Source organism: Engystomops pustulosus, chromosome 4 (genome assembly GCF_040894005.1).
Source record: "Engystomops pustulosus chromosome 4, aEngPut4.maternal, whole genome shotgun sequence".
In the NCBI taxonomy this organism is placed as follows: Eukaryota; Metazoa; Chordata; class Amphibia; order Anura; family Leptodactylidae; genus Engystomops; species Engystomops pustulosus.
Window position 1 is genome coordinate 197,868,115 of NC_092414.1, and position 20,504 is coordinate 197,888,618.

The following is a 20,504-nucleotide window of genomic DNA, read 5'->3' on the forward strand; positions in this document are numbered from 1 at the left end:
TGGCCAACCCCTTTAACACGTATCTGTCTTCTTTTAATTTCCATAAAAGGACCCCATTTTATAAATTAAGGACCCAGAACTTTCGATTCGACATCCAGTATATGGCAAACGCTGCTGCTGACATTGACAAAGCCGGAGTTATGTATCTATGAGCACATCTGTGACAGACACAGAGATTTTGTGTGGATTTTGACGGCGGCCCCCCTTTTCATTTTGGATACTTTCCCACTGCAGGTCGAGACCCTCGTTTCATTTTACACACCAGCCTCTGAACGCTTTCCAGATGTTGGTGAAAATGTGCAGACATCTGTATGGCCTTATTGTGGCAGCGCAGCACATCGCGCCGCTCTGTTCCCTTCAGCTAAATAGTTTGTTTAAGACGTTTACACCGGATTAGTTAATGGGATAATCCATCTCGCAGACGTTTCATCAGATACCGCACGACCTGTGTCATAACTGGTTCCACTCCGTGGTTCATAATATTAAGGGGACATTAAAACCTCATTATCAAGTACCTTGTGAGGGCCTGCAGTCACAGGGCAGGAGCACTACTGAAAGCTGAGGTAATTGTAGCCCAATTAGATTATAGATACCAGATAAATATAATAAACACAGACACATTATAAGCGGGGACCATGATATTGCTTGGGCTGATGTAATGGTTCTGCATGACAATGTTGGAGACCTCCAGGGCGGGAGCAATCCTATAATAGCTCAAAATAGTAAAAGATAAACAACATAAAATAGCGCAGAATAATAAAACTACAAAGTAGATTTTCTAATAATAATATAATAATATTAGGGGGATGTTTCTCAGAGGTTGGGAACATGTAGACAGCAAACAGCGTTACAAATCATCCCTCTAGATCTGTGTAACCACAGAAAAATGGATTTATATTCCAGAATTATAGGTTTTCCAAAGATATTTAGGGGCTATAGGTGTCTTAGAAAATGGGAATGTCCTCACACTGCTGTGCTCTTAGCGCTTAAACTGATCTACAGCCCTTTCGCCATAAAAACTGTAGAGACTTCTGACTGAGGAAGTCACTTCCTACATATGGTTCTAGAATCAGCTTCTATGGAGGATGTGTCCCTTCTGCTGCTCTCAATCTGCGGTTTCAGGACCTTTGAAGGACCTTCAAAGGATCTTAAAAGGCTCGTGTGTACATGTGTATTGAGAGCAGGAACAGATGTACGAGGATTTCATGGGTGAAGGCCCTTCTGAGTATAAAATTTGGTGGGTGGTTTGGATAACCATGGGCCCTCTAGAAAACTTGGGCCCCGGGATAGCACCCAAACTGCCTATATTATAATCCACTACTTTTAACTCTGCTGCACATAATAATAAATTAACAGGAAAACAACACATTTTGAATACAATTTTCTTTGACATCTATGTAGAGGCACCCTATCTGAAGTCCAGTCATGAAGGTACTCATGAACATGCAAGGTCCAAGGTCTCTGAGTAAAATGACCTCTACACATCGTCAGGTCATGAACCACCTATAACAGTACATCTTTACTATGATATGACAACATGGTCCTCCAGGTGACCATGTACTGAAGACATTGGGCAATGCATCTTTCAACATAACAGTGGAACATGAACTTGTTCTTCATGTAGACATTACTTCACGTGTTTTCACACCGGTCCGAGGGGCGAGCTACAACATGAACTAGGCCGGACTGAGGACAAAGAACAACACGAAAACACTACGAGGCAAGTCTGTGGGGGAAAAGATGAAAAAAGGAGGTCGATTAGTTCTCATAAGACACTTATCAATTGACGTATTTTAACTGGACCTCTAGTTGTTGATTTTTTAATTTTGTAAGAGAGCTTCCGTTTTGCAGGATGAACTTAATTTTTAATGGCACCTTTTTGGGGGGTCATATAATTTATTTACAAAAAAAATTTCATTATTTTTTTCACTATTTTTGGAGGATTTTTGATTAGTTTTTATGACATTTTTTTTGCCTATTCGGAGCAATGACAAATCCATCTAATACTAGAATCTGGGCTCTGTGCCCCAATGAATATAGCAGCAGTCAGGCAATTATATTTCATACATTGTTGGTATCTTTGGGAGGCTGCCAAAAAATGGCAGACCTCCTTGAGCCCTAGGAGATTGGGTCAATCCTGTGTCCATGTTTTAAAACGAGACAAGCCATGCTCCTAAACGTTGGCGTGTTTAACCATCATGTGGGCTTGGTTAAGGGCCATGGCCTAGTACCCAAAAATATTCATCATACAGTCTCCCACTGTTCAATCGGCACGTTTTTGGCAAGAATGCTTTATTCATCTCTTTGAGTCTATCACGGAGAATTTGAGTCCAACACTCAAACTCTTTCCATAGCCTTGCATGTGGGAAACACAAAGTCGAATATCGGTCCTCACTGCCTTTGATTACAAGTGAGGATACCATCAACTCTACCTGTCCTAGACCAATAAGGCCTTTCCCATCAATGACTTCAATAGCTTGGACCAGGGACTTTACCACCAAACCCTTTACTGTCCCAAACCACAAGGGACTCTACCAGCATTGTTATAATAACCTAGACCAAAAACTTTAACATCAACCTGTTAACTGTTAATCGACCCTTGACTTTATCATGGATACTTTCATTTCATTAAAACACAAGTGACTTTGTTATCAAACCTTTCACACCACAAAGGAAGGTTACCAACAACACTTTTACTGTCCGAGACATCCAGGGACTTTACCAACAATTGTTTTATTTGTCATGACTAGACTTTCCATTGTCTAGACTATCATGAACATCGGGGCTCATTTACTTACCCGGTCCAGTCGCGATCCAGCGGCGTGATCCAGCGGCGTGATCCAGCGGCGCGTTCTCCGACGAGGATTTGGGTCTGCCGGGTTTCACTAAGGTCCGTGCGTTTGATATCCACCAGATGTCGCTGCTGCGCCGAGGTCCGCTGTAGTTCACCTTCTTCTCCTCGGTGTATGTAAGTGCTGATCTTGCGACACAAATTATTTTTTAAATTCTGTGGTTTTTTCCAAATCTGTTGGGTTGTCCAACGGCCACTCCCCCTGTGTTCTTTTGCTTGAAAGCCGGAGCCGATGCACAAAGATCCGATCGCGTGCGCCAAAATCCCAGGGCAATTCAGGGAAAATCAGAAATCATTAATTCATTCGCTGATCTAGACCCCCAAGGACTTGCCATCAACACTTTAATTGGCCTAGACCACCAGAGACTCTACCATTAAACCCTTCACTGGCCTAGAGAGCCATGAACTGTATTATGAACACTTTTACTGGCTTTAACCAAAAGAGACTTTACCATCTTCACTTTACCACCACCACCTAGGTGATCTATACCAGCTAAAACAAGTTATTCTGTCCAAGGTGGTGCTGAATGCTAAGTCTTATTTTTAATCTTACTATGGACCCTCTTAATGTACAATAAGGCAGGAAAGCCAATACAGAGTCATCCACTTAATGGCCATTGGTGCAGGAGCCAATAACATAAGTCTACTCTCCTAGGTATTCTGATTTACTGAGTAAAGCCAACCAGCTCCAATATGGAGCAACCAAACCAACTATGGAAGACTGGTCAAGGGTCATCTGTAAATATGTCCACTCTGACCTTTCAAATTTATCATGAATACAATTCGATAAAATGTCTTAACATGCTAACAAAACCCTTGTAAACCATCAAGTCACAACATTTCTGTCTAATTACAGTTGGAGGTCATATTGGTTTGGGTTCTAGAGGTTCTGAGATTAAAAGATTAAATGAGCTAGGGAGGGATATGATAAAATGTGTAAGGTACTCAGAGAAGGAGAAACAAGGGAGAGGCGCAACAAAAAAGGTCTGATGTTTTCTCATCATGGTTGATAATCACATCCTATTTCCTAAAATTTCTTGTTTCTCTGGTGCCAAGTATTACCTAATAATCCCCCTTTATGTCATGACTTTTAACTTTTAAGCAGAGCCGGCTCCAGGGTTCATCTGGCCACTGGGCGACAGCACCTCAGTGGGCCCCTTTGCAGTGAACTCCTGTGGCGTCATTAAACATTAAGAAACTAAAAGTCTCCTGTGCCCTAAAATATTCCTTAGTTTATCATCCCAAATAGCCCCCTCATTGTTATTTTATATACAGCCCCCTCAAGGTTATTTTATACACAGACTCCCTCAGTCCCATGGATTCCTTATGTACAGCCTTACGTGGGCCCCCCAGCTGCTCTGGGCCCTGGCAATTGCACAGGTATGCCCAGTGCTGGCGCCGACCCTGCTTTGAAGCAACATCTCTAAAATACTACATGTTGAGTGAGGACTTTATTGCAGATTTTTATTATGGGGCCCATCACCACCATGTTACACCTTTGAACCATAACCTGTGGGACTACATGTGCATTGCCTATTTTTTTTACTCTTCTTCTTGAGTCTGAACCATAGCAGCTGTAGAGAGAGCCATTCATGCACATGTAGAGCAGCCAATTGTTCCCTCTGTTGCATGCCGTCCCAGCTGGAACTTTGGTTCCTAGAAAAACTGTGGAATTTGGAAAACAGCATGTGTTACAATGAAGTGCAGTGGAAGACTGTCCAATCGCAATGTCAGATATACTTCCCGTCTTGTGGAAATTTGCAGAGAATTTATTGTGTGAGACCATAGTACACAGTGCAAGAGCAGCTAAAAATGAGCATTTATCACAACATCATAAATCATGTTTCTGAAGAGAAGTCACGGAGATCCAGGCACTTCCACAAGGTAGACATTTATAAATGCCGACCCAACAGACTATCACAACAGCCACCAGACAGAAGTAATTAGAGTTCCTCCACCAGTTACCAGACTGAAGTTCTCCTATTAATTATTAATTATGGTACAGAATCCCCCTTGTTTGTGGGGAGGATACGTGAATTACATCTTAGCCACTTGTGTGGCCTATAAAGTCACCTTCACAGAGAACCCATAAACATCTGGTATCAATTTTTACCATGTGAAATCCCTACATGTTTTCTGTTTTTCTGGATACACCACTGGCAGAAAGTCACTATAGCATAAGTCAGCTGACCACCAAATTAACCCCTTAAGGACGCAGCCATTTTGTAGCTTAAGGCTCAGCCCGATTTTTTGGATTCTGACCTGCGTCGCTTTATATGGTTATAACTTTTGAACACTGTTACTTATCAAAACGATTCTGAGATTGTTTTTTCCCCACATGTTGTACTTCATTTTAGTGGTAAATTTTGGCTGATAAGTTTTGCGTTTACTTACAAAAAAAAAGCAAATATGATAAATTTTTTGAAAAATGTGCCATTTTCGAAATTCAAAATCATTGCGTTTTCAGGCAGATAGATTTACCACCTAAATAAGTTGCTGAATAACATTTCCCATTTGTCTACGTTACATTTTCATAATTTCTGAAATGTCTGGATAATTTATTTTGATGTCACGCGGCTTACAAATAGAATATCGCTTTTCCGGATTTTCAGAATTGACTATTTTGGGGATAAATACAGTTTTGAATGAAATTTTACATATTTAGCATCAAAACCCCCTATATAACCAACCCATTTTCAAATCTGCACCCCTCAAGCTATCAGAAACCGCTTTTACGAAGATTGTTAACCCCTTGAGATCTTCATAGTAATTGAATCAAAATGGAGATGAAATTTAGAATGGTCAAATTGTTCCCTTATACGTTCATTTAGCACTAAAATTTACACATTTCCAAAATATAAAAAGAGAAAACCCACCATACAATTTGTTCTACAATTTCTCCTGAGTACAAAGACCCCCCACATGTGGCCATTACTTGTGTTATGGGGGCACAGCGAGACGCAGAAGGGAAGGAGAGCCCTGCAGCTGCCAGGATTTTAGTTTCCTCATTGGCCCCTTTTGAAGGCTATAAAATTTTCGCTTTTTCGTTATTTGGGCCATGTGATGGCATTTTTTTTGCGCGATGAGATGCTTTTCCCATTGTTACCATTTTGGGGTTAGTATCACCTATTGTTGAAAATTTTGGAACTTTTTTTGAGGGCAGGAGTAGAAAAGCATCAATTCTGTACTGGATTTTTTACTCTTTTTTTTTTTGGTGTTCACCGTATAGACTAATAATCATATTATCTTTATTCTATGGGTCGATACGATTACGGGGATACCAGACATGAATATATTTTCTTACGTTTTACTAAATTTGTCAAACAAAACCCTAATGTGGGGAAAAATCTATCATTTATGTATTGCCGTCTTCCAAGTGGCATAACATTGTTACTTTTTTGGCTACGGAGCTGGTTGATGGCTTATTTTTTGCGGGACATGTTGTACTTTGCACCAGTATCATGTCGGAGTACACATGGTTTTTTTATCACATTTTATAGCATTTTTTGTGGGATTGAATAGCTAAAAATCATAATTTTTGGAAGGTTTATAGCAGTTTTTTTTTACGGCGTTTATCGTGGGGGTTCAATAATGTTTTACTTGTATTCTACGGGTTGTTACGGACGCGGTGATACTATATATGTGGGGTTTTTGTTATGATTTAGACTTTTTTGGGGTTATATGTCTCTTTATATGTTATGGGGCTTATGGGCATTTTTATTGATTTATTACTTTATTTTTTATTGAATAACATTTTTTTTTTTACTTTTTCACTTTTTCCACCATGGGAAATGACCAAGCAATCATCTGATTGCTTGTTCATGATAATACTCTGCAATAATCATGTATTGCAGAGTATTATCAGTGTCAGCCTATGCACTTGCATAGGCTGGCACTATGCCAGTAAGATGACGTCACAGACGCCATCTTACTGGCAGTGCCTGCAGGCTGTGCTGGGGACCAGATCGGACCCCAGCACATCCATAGCAGCGATCGGTGCCCCCCGAAAACGGTTCGGGGGGGCCGATCGTGGGGGAAAGACACCCCAGAGACATGTTAGATGCCGCGGTCGTGCTGACCGCGGCATTTAACGGGTTACAGCCGGCACCCCGTGTTTCCCGATGCCGGTTCGGCTCTGATCCAGAGCCGAGCCGGCATAAGCGCCGTGGCGGATATATCCGCCACTGAGCGCTAAGTCACTGCGCTCCGTGGCGGATATATCCGCCACGGAGCGTGAAGGGGTTAAGAAAACATTGGGGCTCATTTACTTACGCAGCCGCTGGAGTTCACCGAACTATCATCAGACAATGCCCTGTGCCGTGATTCACTAAGATAGTGCGCTCGATAGCGTGCATGTGTCGCTTCCCCACACAGGTCCGACACAGTTCACCTTTTTTTTCATGGCGCATATGCAGTAATCTGAATTTGCAGGCCGTTGCCTGCTGAAGTTCAATAAAGAACTGTAAGTTAAATTGCACAACGTTGTCTCTGTCTGATCCCTGGATACAGCTGCTTACCATCACAGGCTTCCCCATCCATTACCCAAGGACTCATCATACAGGCACTTATGGGGTCGCCCCAGGGAGAAACTATTGCATCAGCCTATCATTTCTTGCACACACAACCTGCTGGAGACCTGCCAGACTGTAGGACAGCCCTCCGGTCCCCATACCAAGCACCGTGACAACAGCGCGCCCTAAGCCACAATCGCCAGCCACTCTGGCATTCTAGGCCCCGGCTGCCGCCAGGCCCCAAGTGCATAGCTTGTGACACAATTTGAAAGTTAAATCCGGCGCTCAGTCCGAATCAGTCGGATCTTCTGACAGCGTGTCCCCCAATTTCTGTCGCATGGAAGCCAGCGCAGCTGCGCCGAAAAACGATCGCGTGCAACATAATCCCAAAGCAGATACCTATTATATACCTGTCCAGGCCATGCAATCCCTGCAAACCGTCCGACGAAAGTGCAATACGCGACCCCAATGTGTTATGAATCTCTGCTGGAAGTGGATCCTTGAAGAACAATTGATGTTGATGTTTGATGTTGACTGATTTTCGGATTTCCTGCTTTCCCCTTGGCAACCAAGGGTCTACGATGTGGAACCAGACAAACCTAAGCAACTGGGCTTGACCAACACTCGTCAAAACATGTAGTCATGACCAATCCTGATCATTGTCTAGAGGTCCATGTCCATGACTTTAAGTCAACAAATTGAGTATCTTTCCATGGGTCTAGTTAAGATTTCCTTGTGTAATGAAAACCCAGAATCAAAAGACCACAAATGTCTGACTGTCTACCATTAAGGTTCTCTAATTGTGAAGGAGGAATGTTTAATGTGGAAAATCATGTGCGTTAGTCTTAATCCATGGCCCATTCTTTAATACGACGACACAGGGAGGAGAATAGCACACGGTACTTAGTAAGCTTATCTCCCTTATGATGCGTTGACGTGTCAGTGTTCCAGAAGCCATGTATCACCCATGGACTGCCAGAACTTCAAAGGCAACGTCTGCTTAGAGACAGCAGCAGTAGGATAAGAAGATGCAGTAAATGGCACATTAGGACATATGGAAGACAGGTGACCAACAGCTTCCTACCAAGGAACCTTTCAAATAGAGGGTTGAGGAAAAGTGTAGGTGGAGGTGCTCATGATTCATGGTAATTGTGGATGATTTTTCGATGGCTAGTGAGTTAATTCTTTGTTAAAGCCCTAAGTACACCTGACTTGTTGTGGCAAACTTATCAGGCACTGAGATAGTTGGTGCCCATACTGTTCAAACAAAGATCAGAAGATGCAACAGAGACAATTCAACACAGGGGCAACACTACAGCGTTAGTAGCCATAGCAGCTGCTATGGGGTCCGCAGTGTCAAGGGGCCCTAGGATCCGACCTGACACACTAAAGAAAGGAGAATGTGCACCATTATATACATATGGGGGCACATTTACTAAGGTTCTGAACACTGCACTTTCATCGGGTTTCGCGTTTATTTCCGTTTTGCACCAAATTGCCCCAGGTTTTTTGCGCACGCGATTGGATTGTGGTGCATCGGCGCCGGCTTGCATGTGACAGAAATCGGGGGATGGGCCATCAGACAACACGATCGATTCAGACAAACTGCGGAATTTAAAAAAGGAATTGTGTCACAAGATCAAGTACTCACATGCACCAGGAAGAAGCAGGTGAACTCCGGCGGAGCTCGCTGCAGAAGCGACGGATGCAGGAACTCGGGCGCAGGATCTTCGTGAAAAGTGGCAAACCCGAATCCTCGCCGGACAACGTACGGGATCGTGTCAGGACCGGGTAAGTAAATCTGTCCCATTATGCTGCATTAGGGCATATATTACACAGTAAAGAGCATGAATCAGCAGCTCAGATAAGAAATGTTAGGGAAGAGATACATTTGTGAGTATACAAATAGGTATATTTTCTGAGGGGGTTGGTAGGCCCCATTTAGAAGTCTGCTATAGGACCCTGCCTCTCCTAGTTACACGCCTGATTCAACAGATGATCTTACCATTAGAGATGAGCGAGCACTAAAATGCTCGGGTACTCGTTATTCGAGTCAAACTTTTCCTGATGCTCGAGTGCTCGTCTCGAATAACGAACCCCATTGAAGTCAATGGAAGACTCGAGCATTTTTCAAGGGGACCAAGGCTCTGCACAGGGAAGCTTGGCCAAACACCTGGGAACCTCAGAAAAGGATGGAAACACCACGGAAATGGACAGGAAACAGCAGGGGCAGCATGCATGGATGCCTCTGAGGCTGCTTAATCGCACCATTATGCCAAAATTATGGGCAACAGCATGGCGATGACACTAATGTGAACAAAAAAACTTATTAGATTACGCCACACGTGACGTACAGTACGCTTCACCGGCAGAGAGAATGTGGATTGGGATTTCTGGAGACTAGCTTGTTAAACAGTAGCAGGCAGACTAAGCTAGATGAAATTGCATTTGCACCACTGACAGCACACAAAAGGATTTTGTGCTGTGACTTTCACTTTTGAAAAAAAAAAAAAAAAAATCGGCAGACTGTGCCTAATTCAATCAAACCCCTAATAAATTGTCCCACTTAGCTGTTTGAGGTGGATATGTGTGTCACTAAGAGCTAAACACAACGGTAGCAAGTCTCACTGCAAATTCCTCACAATATGGTACTAGCTGCACTACTAATGCCAGCAAGGCCAGCCACAAGCAAATAAAAAAAATTAAATAATGCTATTCTAGCCCTAAGAAGGGCTGTTGGGTTCTTGGAGAATCACTCCTGCCTAACAGTAAGCTAATAGAACACCCTAACGCTTTCCCTGACCAGCAGCAGCTCTCTCCCTAGCGGCATCCAGACACAGAATGATCCGAGCAGCGCGGGCAGCGGCTAGTCTATCCCAGGGTCACCTGATCTGGCCAGCCAACCACTGCTATCGACGTGTAAGGGTACCACGTCATGCTGGGTGGAGTGCAGAGTCTCCTGGCTTGTGATTGGCTCTGTTTCTGGCCGCCAAAAAGCAAAACGGCGGGAGATGCCATTTTCTCGAGCTGGCGAAATACTTGTCCGAGCAACGAGCAGTTTCGAGTACGCTAATGCTCGAACGAGCATCAAGCTCGGACGAGTATGTTCGCTCATCTCTACTTACTGTTCCATTTATTTCTAAAGGTAGACCTGTTCTTGGCAAAGGCTATCAATAGTTGACTAGTAGGTGGACTGACACCATATCCCCCAACAATCAGTGGCCAAGGAACCTTTCCAAAAAAGGGTTGGGAATAGATGTAGGTGGGGATACCCTTGATTCATGGTATTTGTGGATGATTTATTTCTAAAGATAGACCTTAGAATGCTACTCACATTCACAGAAGCCCTAACAGCCATATCAGCAGTGATGGCATCAAGTCACTTCTGCTCCATGTCTTACGTCCAGCTGAGGGGTCCCGGGAGCTGTACGCTAGATTATAGCTTAACCATTGCGGACAATCAGTCAATAGTAATTCCTTTTCATTTAGTCACCATACATTTAAGTCCTGTAGATATAATTCTTTTTACAATACTGGGTTTGGTGTAGGCTTATAGGCTTTTTTGCTACTAGGCCCCAGAACAATTTGATGATAACACAAAATTCACACAGTTCACCATTTCAACTTACTATATCCGTGTGGCTCTGGTTTTGTGCGGCCATTCTGGCCCCTTCTCATGACTAATTGGTATTTGGTTCCTTGCCTTACAATGGCTTAGATGTTCTCATGCTCTGTGTGTGGTCAGGTTTCTGTGATCTTCTCTTGGTGGTGAGGAGACTGTGGTAGGTGAATATCTACTGCTTCTGCAGCTGATGACAGAGCTGCCCTATGGGCTGAAACTAAGTCTAACACCACGTGAACTAAGACTAGCTGACTAGGAGTGAGGCGCTCCTTATAAAAACTTTTACAGGACTCTCTAAGAATGTGTGACATGGCAAGGATTCTGTGATCTTCTCTTGGTGGTGAGTAGACGCTTGTGGTTGGTGAGTATCTACTGCTTCTGCAGCTGATGACAGAGCTACTGTGCTGAAACTAACTCTGGCTCCAACTAAACCAATCCACTCCCAATTACCAGACCATCTGTGCCATGCTGAGCATAGACAGTGAGCCTAAATGCACAGCAGATAAAAATTGCCAACAGATTATAAATTGCATATAAAACATTGGGGCTCATTTACTAAGGGTCCAAACACCGCACTTTTGCCGGGTTTCCCAAATATTTACATTTTGCGCCGAATTGCCCGGGGATTTTGGCGCACGCGATCAGATTTTGGCTGGGATTCGGGTCCGGCTCGATTCACTAAGATCGTGCATCTGAGTTCCTGCATGTGTCGAGGTCCGCCGGAGTTCACCTTCTTCTTCCCGGTTCATGTGAGTGCTTGATCTTGCGAAACAAAATCTTTTTTAAATTCCACGGTTTGTCCGAATCCGTCAGATCATCCGACAACCTGCCCCCGATTTGTGTTGCATGAAAGCCGCCGCGTTTGCGCTAAAATCCGCTTTTTAATGCAGTGCAAAGCGGTAATCGTCGGAATATCCGATGTTTGTGCGGTCTGCGGACCCTTAGTAAATGAGCCCCAATATGTTAGACTGTTTAAAATATGATTTGTAAAGTGCTATGGAATTGGATGGCGCTATATAAATAAAGATGATTACTATTATAAAAGCTATGCCAGCCTCTCCCCATACTTAAATTGAACCAGGAATGTCATTTATAGCTGGTAACAAGTTCCAGTAGTATGCTATGCTTATTCTAAAATTTTCTTTTGCAGCATTATGAATCATTTCAGTACTTTATAAAAGTTTATTTCACATTACCAGGCTCCCTGTCAGCATCTTCTGGTGAGTACCAGGGAGTGCCAGCTGCAGCATCTGTGTGTATGTGTCTCCTCATGCATTTTTCGTCTCTCCACACCATCCCCCTCCCTGCCCTGTCTGCTCATATCACATGGCAGGAAGAGGATAGGGGGAGGGATGTATGAGTGTAGAGTAGAGGAAGAATACATGAGGAGACTGAGACACAGGCACACACAAGCTGCCTGGGACTCTCCACATGCTGCTGGAAATGAGCCAGGTAATGTGATATAAACTTTTAAAAAGTACTAAAATGATTCAGAATGCTGACAAAGACATTTTTTATGTCAGAATCGGCTATTAGGACCTGTCAGATTTTAAAAAACGACATTCCTGGTGACAGGTTCGCTTTAATGTATTTTTTATATGCTGGTATCTTCATATGGGAAATTTTGCCTGATGGTCCTGGTCCCCTGGGGGATCAGTGTACCCCACCTTTATTCCTGTAGTGCTGCTATCTTGGGTTATACTTGGGTTATACTAACCTTTGAAGGTGAAACTAGAGAATTAGAATTTCTTCTTTCTTCTCAAAGTCAATTACATAACAAGGAAGAGAAAACTTCAAGTAGATTACATTAGTAGAGATTTCCTTTGTATGGCACATAAATTACCTGGAATATAAATTTTGGGCTAAATTTTTAATAGTGATCTTCATTCTTTGTGTTTTAACCCTTTAATGGAGTGTACCATCTCATGTTTGTCTATCGGTCTCGTATCCATCCATGGATCTTATCTCTCTCACAATCTTATATCATTCTTTCCATTTATTTCTAGCTCCTTCTTGTATCATATCCCCTATCTTTTTTTTTTCCTGCTGGAGATAGTCAGATGTTTTCATAGTCTACATACCAAGAACATGTTAAGAATTATCTACAGTAGAAGCTTCCTGTTTGTGAAAGAAAAAGTCATCCAAAAATAGAAATAACAAGTATAGTTCAAGACGGGTGATACGGGATGACGGGCCGCATGATACCCCTATCCATGTCTGCATAACTATTCATATAAAATAGGAATCATATTCTCAGTGTCGCTTATTCTAGAAGATTCCTTTACCTCTCATCTCTTTGATGTCATTCTTATCCTTTCCCTACAGCCTGAGCTGTTCATACTAGGGTCCTCTAGATTGCTGAATGTGAAATGTATCTTGCATGGAACATGTATGTCATACAATAAAGCTTAGACTTTGACGATATTCGACTGTATGCGCTAAGCTCTGAAACTCCCCCTACTGGTGGCACAAGGAAATCGTTTAGCATTATGTCTAAGCAGGGGTGTAACAGTGGCATTCTCTGCCTGGTGCTATCTCACTGGTTCGGGCAGGTCTTGGACTCTTCATCACGGGGGGAATCCTTGCTCTGTTCTACCTGATGCTGCTAGTCAGACCCTTCTTGGTACACAACTCTCTGAGATTTACGTGTCCCTTGGCAGCCAGTGAACACCCTTGGTGATAAAAGGCACCCTTCCCAATAAGAGGTGGTTGAGCGTTCTTCCATTCAGCCTTCCCTATTCTACTCCCTAAGTGTTTCCAGTGATGTTGTGCCTTAACCACTATGATCTGTACTCCTTGTTTTACCCCGTTTGTGGACTCCAATTCTGTGACACCTTATTGCACTCTCTTGACCACCCCTTCTTGACCTGACTTAGATCCATATCCACCTACCCTGACCTAAGGCCTGCTCCGACCTGAGGCTTGTTGTCTATATTCCACTGGATTGCCATTTGCCCTGAACTTGGATGGTTTGGCCATTTTTACCGGACCCTTGGTGCTTGGTATTGGCATATGCTTAGCTGCCTGTGCTATCTACTACTATGAGAGGTAGCAGCCATGTATCCTAATTACAAAAGAGTCCAGGGATAGCAGGATAACATCCTTGTCAATCTGAATAGGTAAAACATAGGGGCACATTTACTTACCCATCACGATCCCCGATCCGGACTGTCTGACGAGGATGAAGTCCAGCGAGATTCACCAAGATCGTGCGTCCAATATCCTGCATGTGTTGCTTCCCCACTGATGTCCGTCGGAGTTCACCTTCTTCTTCCCGGTGTATGTGAGTGCGTGTCTTCCGACACAATTTGAGATGTTAAATCCAGCGCTTTGTCCGAATCAGTGGGATCATCTGACGGCCCGTCCTCCGATTTATGTTGCATGAAAGCCGGCACCAAAGTGACAAAATCCGATCGTGTACGACAAAAAACCCTTCTAAATGCAGTGCACATGGGAAATCGTTGGATATTCCGACGATAGTGCGGTCCGCAGACCCTTAGTAAATGAGCCCCACATTGATCCACAAACTTACGAGGATTCAGAGTGCTGCATCATAAAACTGGAGCACCAACCTGTAACAGCCATGTAAAATAAGATACCTCGAATAAATACCAGTACAAGTAAGACAAGGACCCCAGTAAAACAATGTAGAGATGTGTTGCTTAAAGGGATTTTCCAGGACTTGAAAGGTTATCCTAAGGATAGGCTATCAATATGAGAACAGCAAAGTTCTGATCCCTGGCCATCCTGTGGCAGTGCTACTGATATGGCCTTTTCATTACCAATCACAGCACCATACATTCTGCAGTGGCTGTATCTGGTACTACACCATAGTTCTGAACAATCGAATGGAAGTTGTAATACCACACATGGCCTCTACAAAATGTAAGTCACTTTGCTAAATGAAGAGGCGACACAGTGCTTACTCCTAGCCCTGGTATAAGGAGGGTGCTGGAAGATGGGCCCTTATAACGCTATATTATAGACCCAGATAATCAATTCATAGTTTTATTTACCAATAATATTTTTATAGATGACATTGGCCGCGGTCACTAATATTTCTGTACTTGTTCACGTTGTCACCATCCAGTTTTCTCCATTGTTCATTGTAAGTTTTTTGGGCTGTTGACTGATGGCATTTTTTGCTGTCCTGCCATAACATTGCAGTCTGGACTCTGAAAACTCAAGGACATCCAGTAAAAACAACAGACCCAACTGCTACAGGTTATAATATTATAGCAGATCCTCTTCTTCTCCTTATCATTCGTGGACTATGGCATTTACTGTCCTGAAACTTAAAGGAATTGTCCAAATATTTTTTTATTTTCCTATAATCCTCCTGTTTTACAATATAGTTACATACTAACCCTACTCTTCTTCCACACTCTGGCTGTAAATCTTATTGTCAGGCTTGCAGTTGTAGATCCTCTGGACCACTGCAGACGATAACCCACTACCTGGGACCGGAGTCTAAGTGGTACCCGGTTTTCACCAGAGCCGCCGCAAGGCGGGTTAGATAAGCTGCGGCGTGGTACCACCAGGTCGTTCCTCAGGCGTGACTTGTCTGCAGTGGCGGTCAAGGTCGAGGTACAGAATCGGCAGGCAATCTCGAGGTCACAGTCCAGTCACAGGGTCAGGGCAGGCGTCAGAGTCCAATCCGGGGTCAGCAACAGGAGGTCCAAGCAGAAGGGTACGGGAACACAGCAAACAGGACAGCAACACGGAGGATCACTGGTACACGGGAACACGGAGGAGGTCAGGCAACACAGGAACACGTAGGGAGTCAGGAACGCAGGAGACACTGGAACGCAGGAGACACTGGAACGCAGGAGACACTGGAATGCAGGAGACACTGGAACGCAGGCAAATCGCAACAGAGCTTTCTCTAAGGCTGTGAGGCACAAAGATCCGGCAAGAGTGTAAGGAAGGTGCAGGGTTTTTAAAGTGGAAGTTATCAGCCAGTGCACCAATTAGCGGTGCACTGGCCCATTAGATTTCCTGACGTGCGCGGCCGGAACTTGGCAGCGATTCCGAAACGGGGAGAGGTGAGTTGTGCTGGCACCGCGCCTGCGAGCCCCGGGGAGCACGGGTCACCACCCGTGACACTTATGTCCTGTGACATCACTGCCTCCTGTAGTCTAGTGATATCCCATATAAGCATCAGATTGGATGAGAGCTGGTAATTGTAGTCCCATATTGTGAGATTAATGCCAATGTATGTGGACTTGAATTTCTACAGTATATATTGCACATGCAGAGTCCTTGCTGTAATTTGAAAATAAGACTCTCAGACAATGCTTACAGTCAGGGGTGCACCAGCCATGAGGCGAGTTGAGCCTCTTACCTTAGGCAGCACCACCTGCACCAATATGGGGGGCAGCATCAGGGGTGCAGTCACCTGCTACAAAGCAGGACCTGACTCTTAAAATTAGGGTCTCTTAACACCCCATGTCAGCATGAGCGTGAGACACTGGATGGAGTACCCTCATACTGATATATTACTACCAGATCGGGTGGAGGGGGCGCCGTTCTATAGCTCGCCTCAGGCAGCAGAGAGTTTAGGTTCACCCCTGATTACAGCCTGCAAGGCTTCATGGGAAATGTAGTCCAATTCAAATCATGCAGGTAATAATACATGTTATATATAAGAATCATGGGTTTTACAAATTACATTCAGTATTTGAATGAGTTTCTGGAAGCTCCATAGAAATTAAAGGCATGAGTGGTGTCTACACGCTCAGTTACTCCATTCATTTGGGGTACAAAAGATTGGTAAGAGTGGTTAGGCTAGGACCATTCACCAAGTTATCACCCATTTTATGGCTGTAGCGCTTTAAACCAATATTCCGCCAACCATCTCATTTTTCCACTACTAATCACCAATGCCCAGGAAGGTTCATGAGTGTGCGACTGATAAATATAAGACCTGAATAACCTCATAAGCTTCACTGGTGATTCCATCTAATATACTCGCTTTCTCTTTTTCCTGCAGTTTCCTAGAAATGAGAAATTTCTGGAGGTCAATTGTTCATTTTATCACCAAGTTCCCCTATTTACAAGTTTACATTTCCCGTCTTTAATGAGTGTATATAATACAATTAGTAAGGATGTGACCCCCAACAGAGTTTCCTATCCCAGGAAAATCAAACTCAAAGAGCCTGACCCAACATAAACCCTTCATAGATATGGTATAAAGGGGACACCACATTGGTGAACTCCAAGTGACCACATATTTCATGGTAGATCATGTGTTCTACAGGGCAATGCATGAAGACTCAAGTGTGTTACAGCTTATACTATACTATACTACAGCTTATATTTACTATATCACATGGGTATTAGTTTAGGACTGTGCCTATACGGTGATTTTGGCCACAACAGAAGATATATATGTCCTCCTGTGACACCTGATGTTATATTAGTGAATGAGGTAGCAATATGACTCCTATTTTGCCATGACTCTCTTCTTGAAGTTCTTGTCATCCACAGTCAAAGTCTTGAACACCTTAGGGTTGAACTTTGACACTCTTGACTTCAGACCTTACAGGGTCGTAAATCAATGTTTGGTCTTCGCCAAAAACGACATGCAAAGCATTTACTAATTTTCTTCTCCTTTTCAGGAGCACATCCTTGTAATGCTACTGACCTTACATTGATAACAGATGTAAAGTACCTAAGGCCTGAGGTTGAGCAACAGACAACAAAGCAAGCACAAGGTGGTAGCAAAAGTATAGTCAGAGCAAAGAACCAGGAGTCAAACTAGAACAGTAACACAACCTCAAGCAACAAGCCAAGAGAGAGAATAAATCAGGAACCAGACAAAGCTACAAGTCAAGAAAACTGGAGAAAGACTGGAGCAAAAATGAACAGAAGTTGGAGAGAACAACTAAGATAAATTGTACTGGTTTAAGTAGAGGTTCTGAAATCTCTTTGGTAAAGCAGTAGTATAGCAACCATGACAATAGTCAATAGTTGGAGGGAGGACTACCGCGAGAAGTGGGATGAGATGAAAGGGACCATTTTGCTAATACTGAAAGCCAACATCAACTTGACGTTTCTTCAGACACATTTGGAAGGAGAATAGAAGCATGTGGTATAGATGTCTTCTACAGAATGAGGCAATGGAGATGACCTATGAAAGTATTGATACAGTAAAGGCATAGTTATATACAAGCTGTCACCACAATGTCTTCATCAAATAATGTAACACCTCCAGGCTAGAGAAGGACTTGTTTCCACCTGGAGCACATCTAATCAATTACGAGAGGCAAGGCAGCCTACACACATCTCCAGCTTCAGATGAGATGTGGTAACTCTATACCTCCTTGTCAATTGAGGAGCTTTGTATTACAGCGGATGGTATCTGATGAAACCTCCGCAGTGGAAATCGGGCATGCTTTTGTTCCTTAATTAAAGGGGAAATGATTTTTTGCTGCAGCTTTGGGACATCAAACCATTTTTGTATGAGAGTGGAAAATTGTACAGTCATACCTGGAATCATCTGTGATGAATTTCCAAGAATCTTCATCATAATGAAAGATTCAATAGATCAAAGTGCACCAACTTCACATGCCATGGTACTACAGACATACACAGTGAGGTCTAAATCAAAATTAGGGTGATGGCACACGTTCAGTTTTTCAGATGCAGTTTTTGAAGCCAGAAGCAGGTGTGGATCATAATGGGTGAGACAAATAATTGAAAGGTGCTGCTCCTCCTCCTACTTTTACTCCATTCCTGGTTTGGGCATCAAAAACTGCATCTGAAAAACTGAACGTGTGACATCACCCTTAGGACCACTTAGACCCCTCCCTTCAGGTAGTCCTCCTCAGTCCTGAATAGAGACAAGTTCCATTATGAGCTGCTTCAATGATATCTGTATGACAGGACCTCTTTAATTATTACCCTCATTTGCTAATCTAATGGCTATGGGCAGTTTAAGGAGATAGGGTTAACACTTACTATATGAAACCTCCCAAAATTAACTATATACATGTAGGTCAAGTCATATCAGGAGTTTGCAGGAAATTGCCCAGGTAGTAAAGAATAGGTTAAGATTAGAGATGAGCGAAAATACTCGTCCGAGCTTGATGCTCGTTCGAGCATTTGCGTACTCGAAACTGCTCGTTGCTCGGACGAATACTTCGCCAGCTCGAGAAAATGGCATCTCCCACCGTTGTGATTTTTGGCGGCCAGAAACAGACAATCACAAGCCAGGAGACTCTGCACTCCAGCCAGCATGACGTGGTACCCTTACACGTCGATAGCAGTGGTTGGCTGGCCAGATCAGGTGACCCTGGAATAGACTAGCCCCTGCCCGCGCTGCTCGGATCATTCTGTGTCTGGATGCCGCTAGGGAGAGAGCTGCTGCTGGTCAGGGAAAGCGTTAAGGTGTTCTATTAGAATAGTGTTAGGCAGGAGTGATTCTACAAGAACCCAACAGTCCTTCTTAGGGCTACAATAACGTTTTATTTTACTTTTTTTTGGTTTGCTTGTGGCTGGACTTGCTGCTATTAGTAGTGCAGCTAGGACCATATTGTGAGTAATTTGCAGGGAGACTTGCGACCGTTGTGTTTAGCTCTTAGTGACACACATATCCACCTCAAACACCGAAGTGGGACAATTTATTAGGGGTTTGATTTGAATTAGGCACAGTCTGCTGATTTTTTTTTTTTACGTTTATTTCTTTTTATAACTCAGACTCATCAGGCACAGCACAAAATCCAGTTGTGTGCTGTCAGTGTAGGTTAGAAACTAGCCATAGCAATAGGATAGCATCGTTTTGTTTAAAAAAAAAAAACAAAAAAAAAAATTCAAGTTTACACTTTATTTGGAAAATGTTTAACCCGCGGGCTAGGGGTAGAGGACGAGGGCGTGGACGTGGGCGTCCAACTACTGCAGGGGTCAGAGGCCGTGGTCCTGGGCGGGGTGAGACACCACCTGCTGATGAGGGAGCAGGGGAACGCCGCACAGCTACACTCCCTAGGTTCATGTCTCAAGTTACTGGGACTCATGGTAGAGCACTGTTGGTAGACCGAGTCTGACCCTGGGGCTGGTCATATACTGCCGATGCCGAGGATTGCGGGGCCTACCTCGGTCCAGGTCTGAAAGGCCTACTATGCCTCCTCCTCCTCCCACCACTCCTCCACCTCCTCCTCCTCCGAATTACCATCCGTGGGCATGGCGCCATCAGTCGGTAGCTCTAGGCACAGCAGCAGTGCCGTCGCTAAGCGACAGCAGGCGGTACTCAAACTGCTGAGCCTAGGCGATAAAAGGCACACCGCCCAAGAGCTATTACAGGGCATCACGGCGCCGACTGATCTGTGGCTGGCACCGCTGAACCTGAAGCCAGGCATGGTTGTGTGTGACAACGGCCGTAACCTGGTGGCGGCTCTGCAACTCGGCAGACTGACACATGTGCCATGCCTGGCCCATGTGTTAAATCTCATAGTTCAGCGTTTCCTCAAGACATCCCCCAATCTGTCTGTTTTGCTCACGAAGGTGCGCCGCATCTGCATTT

The 20,504-nt window shown here is 43.8% G+C and overlaps 1 long non-coding RNA gene across 1 annotated transcript; it reads left to right on the top strand.

Moving 5' to 3' along the window:
• Positions 1-8,325: 8,325 nt before the first annotated feature.
• LOC140125755 (uncharacterized) lies at positions 8,326-18,421 on the top strand. The gene is made up of 2 exons (XR_011854721.1): positions 8,326-8,507; positions 17,605-18,421. It is a non-coding gene; the product is annotated as an uncharacterized lncRNA (long non-coding RNA).
• Positions 18,422-20,504: the final 2,083 nt, after the last annotated feature.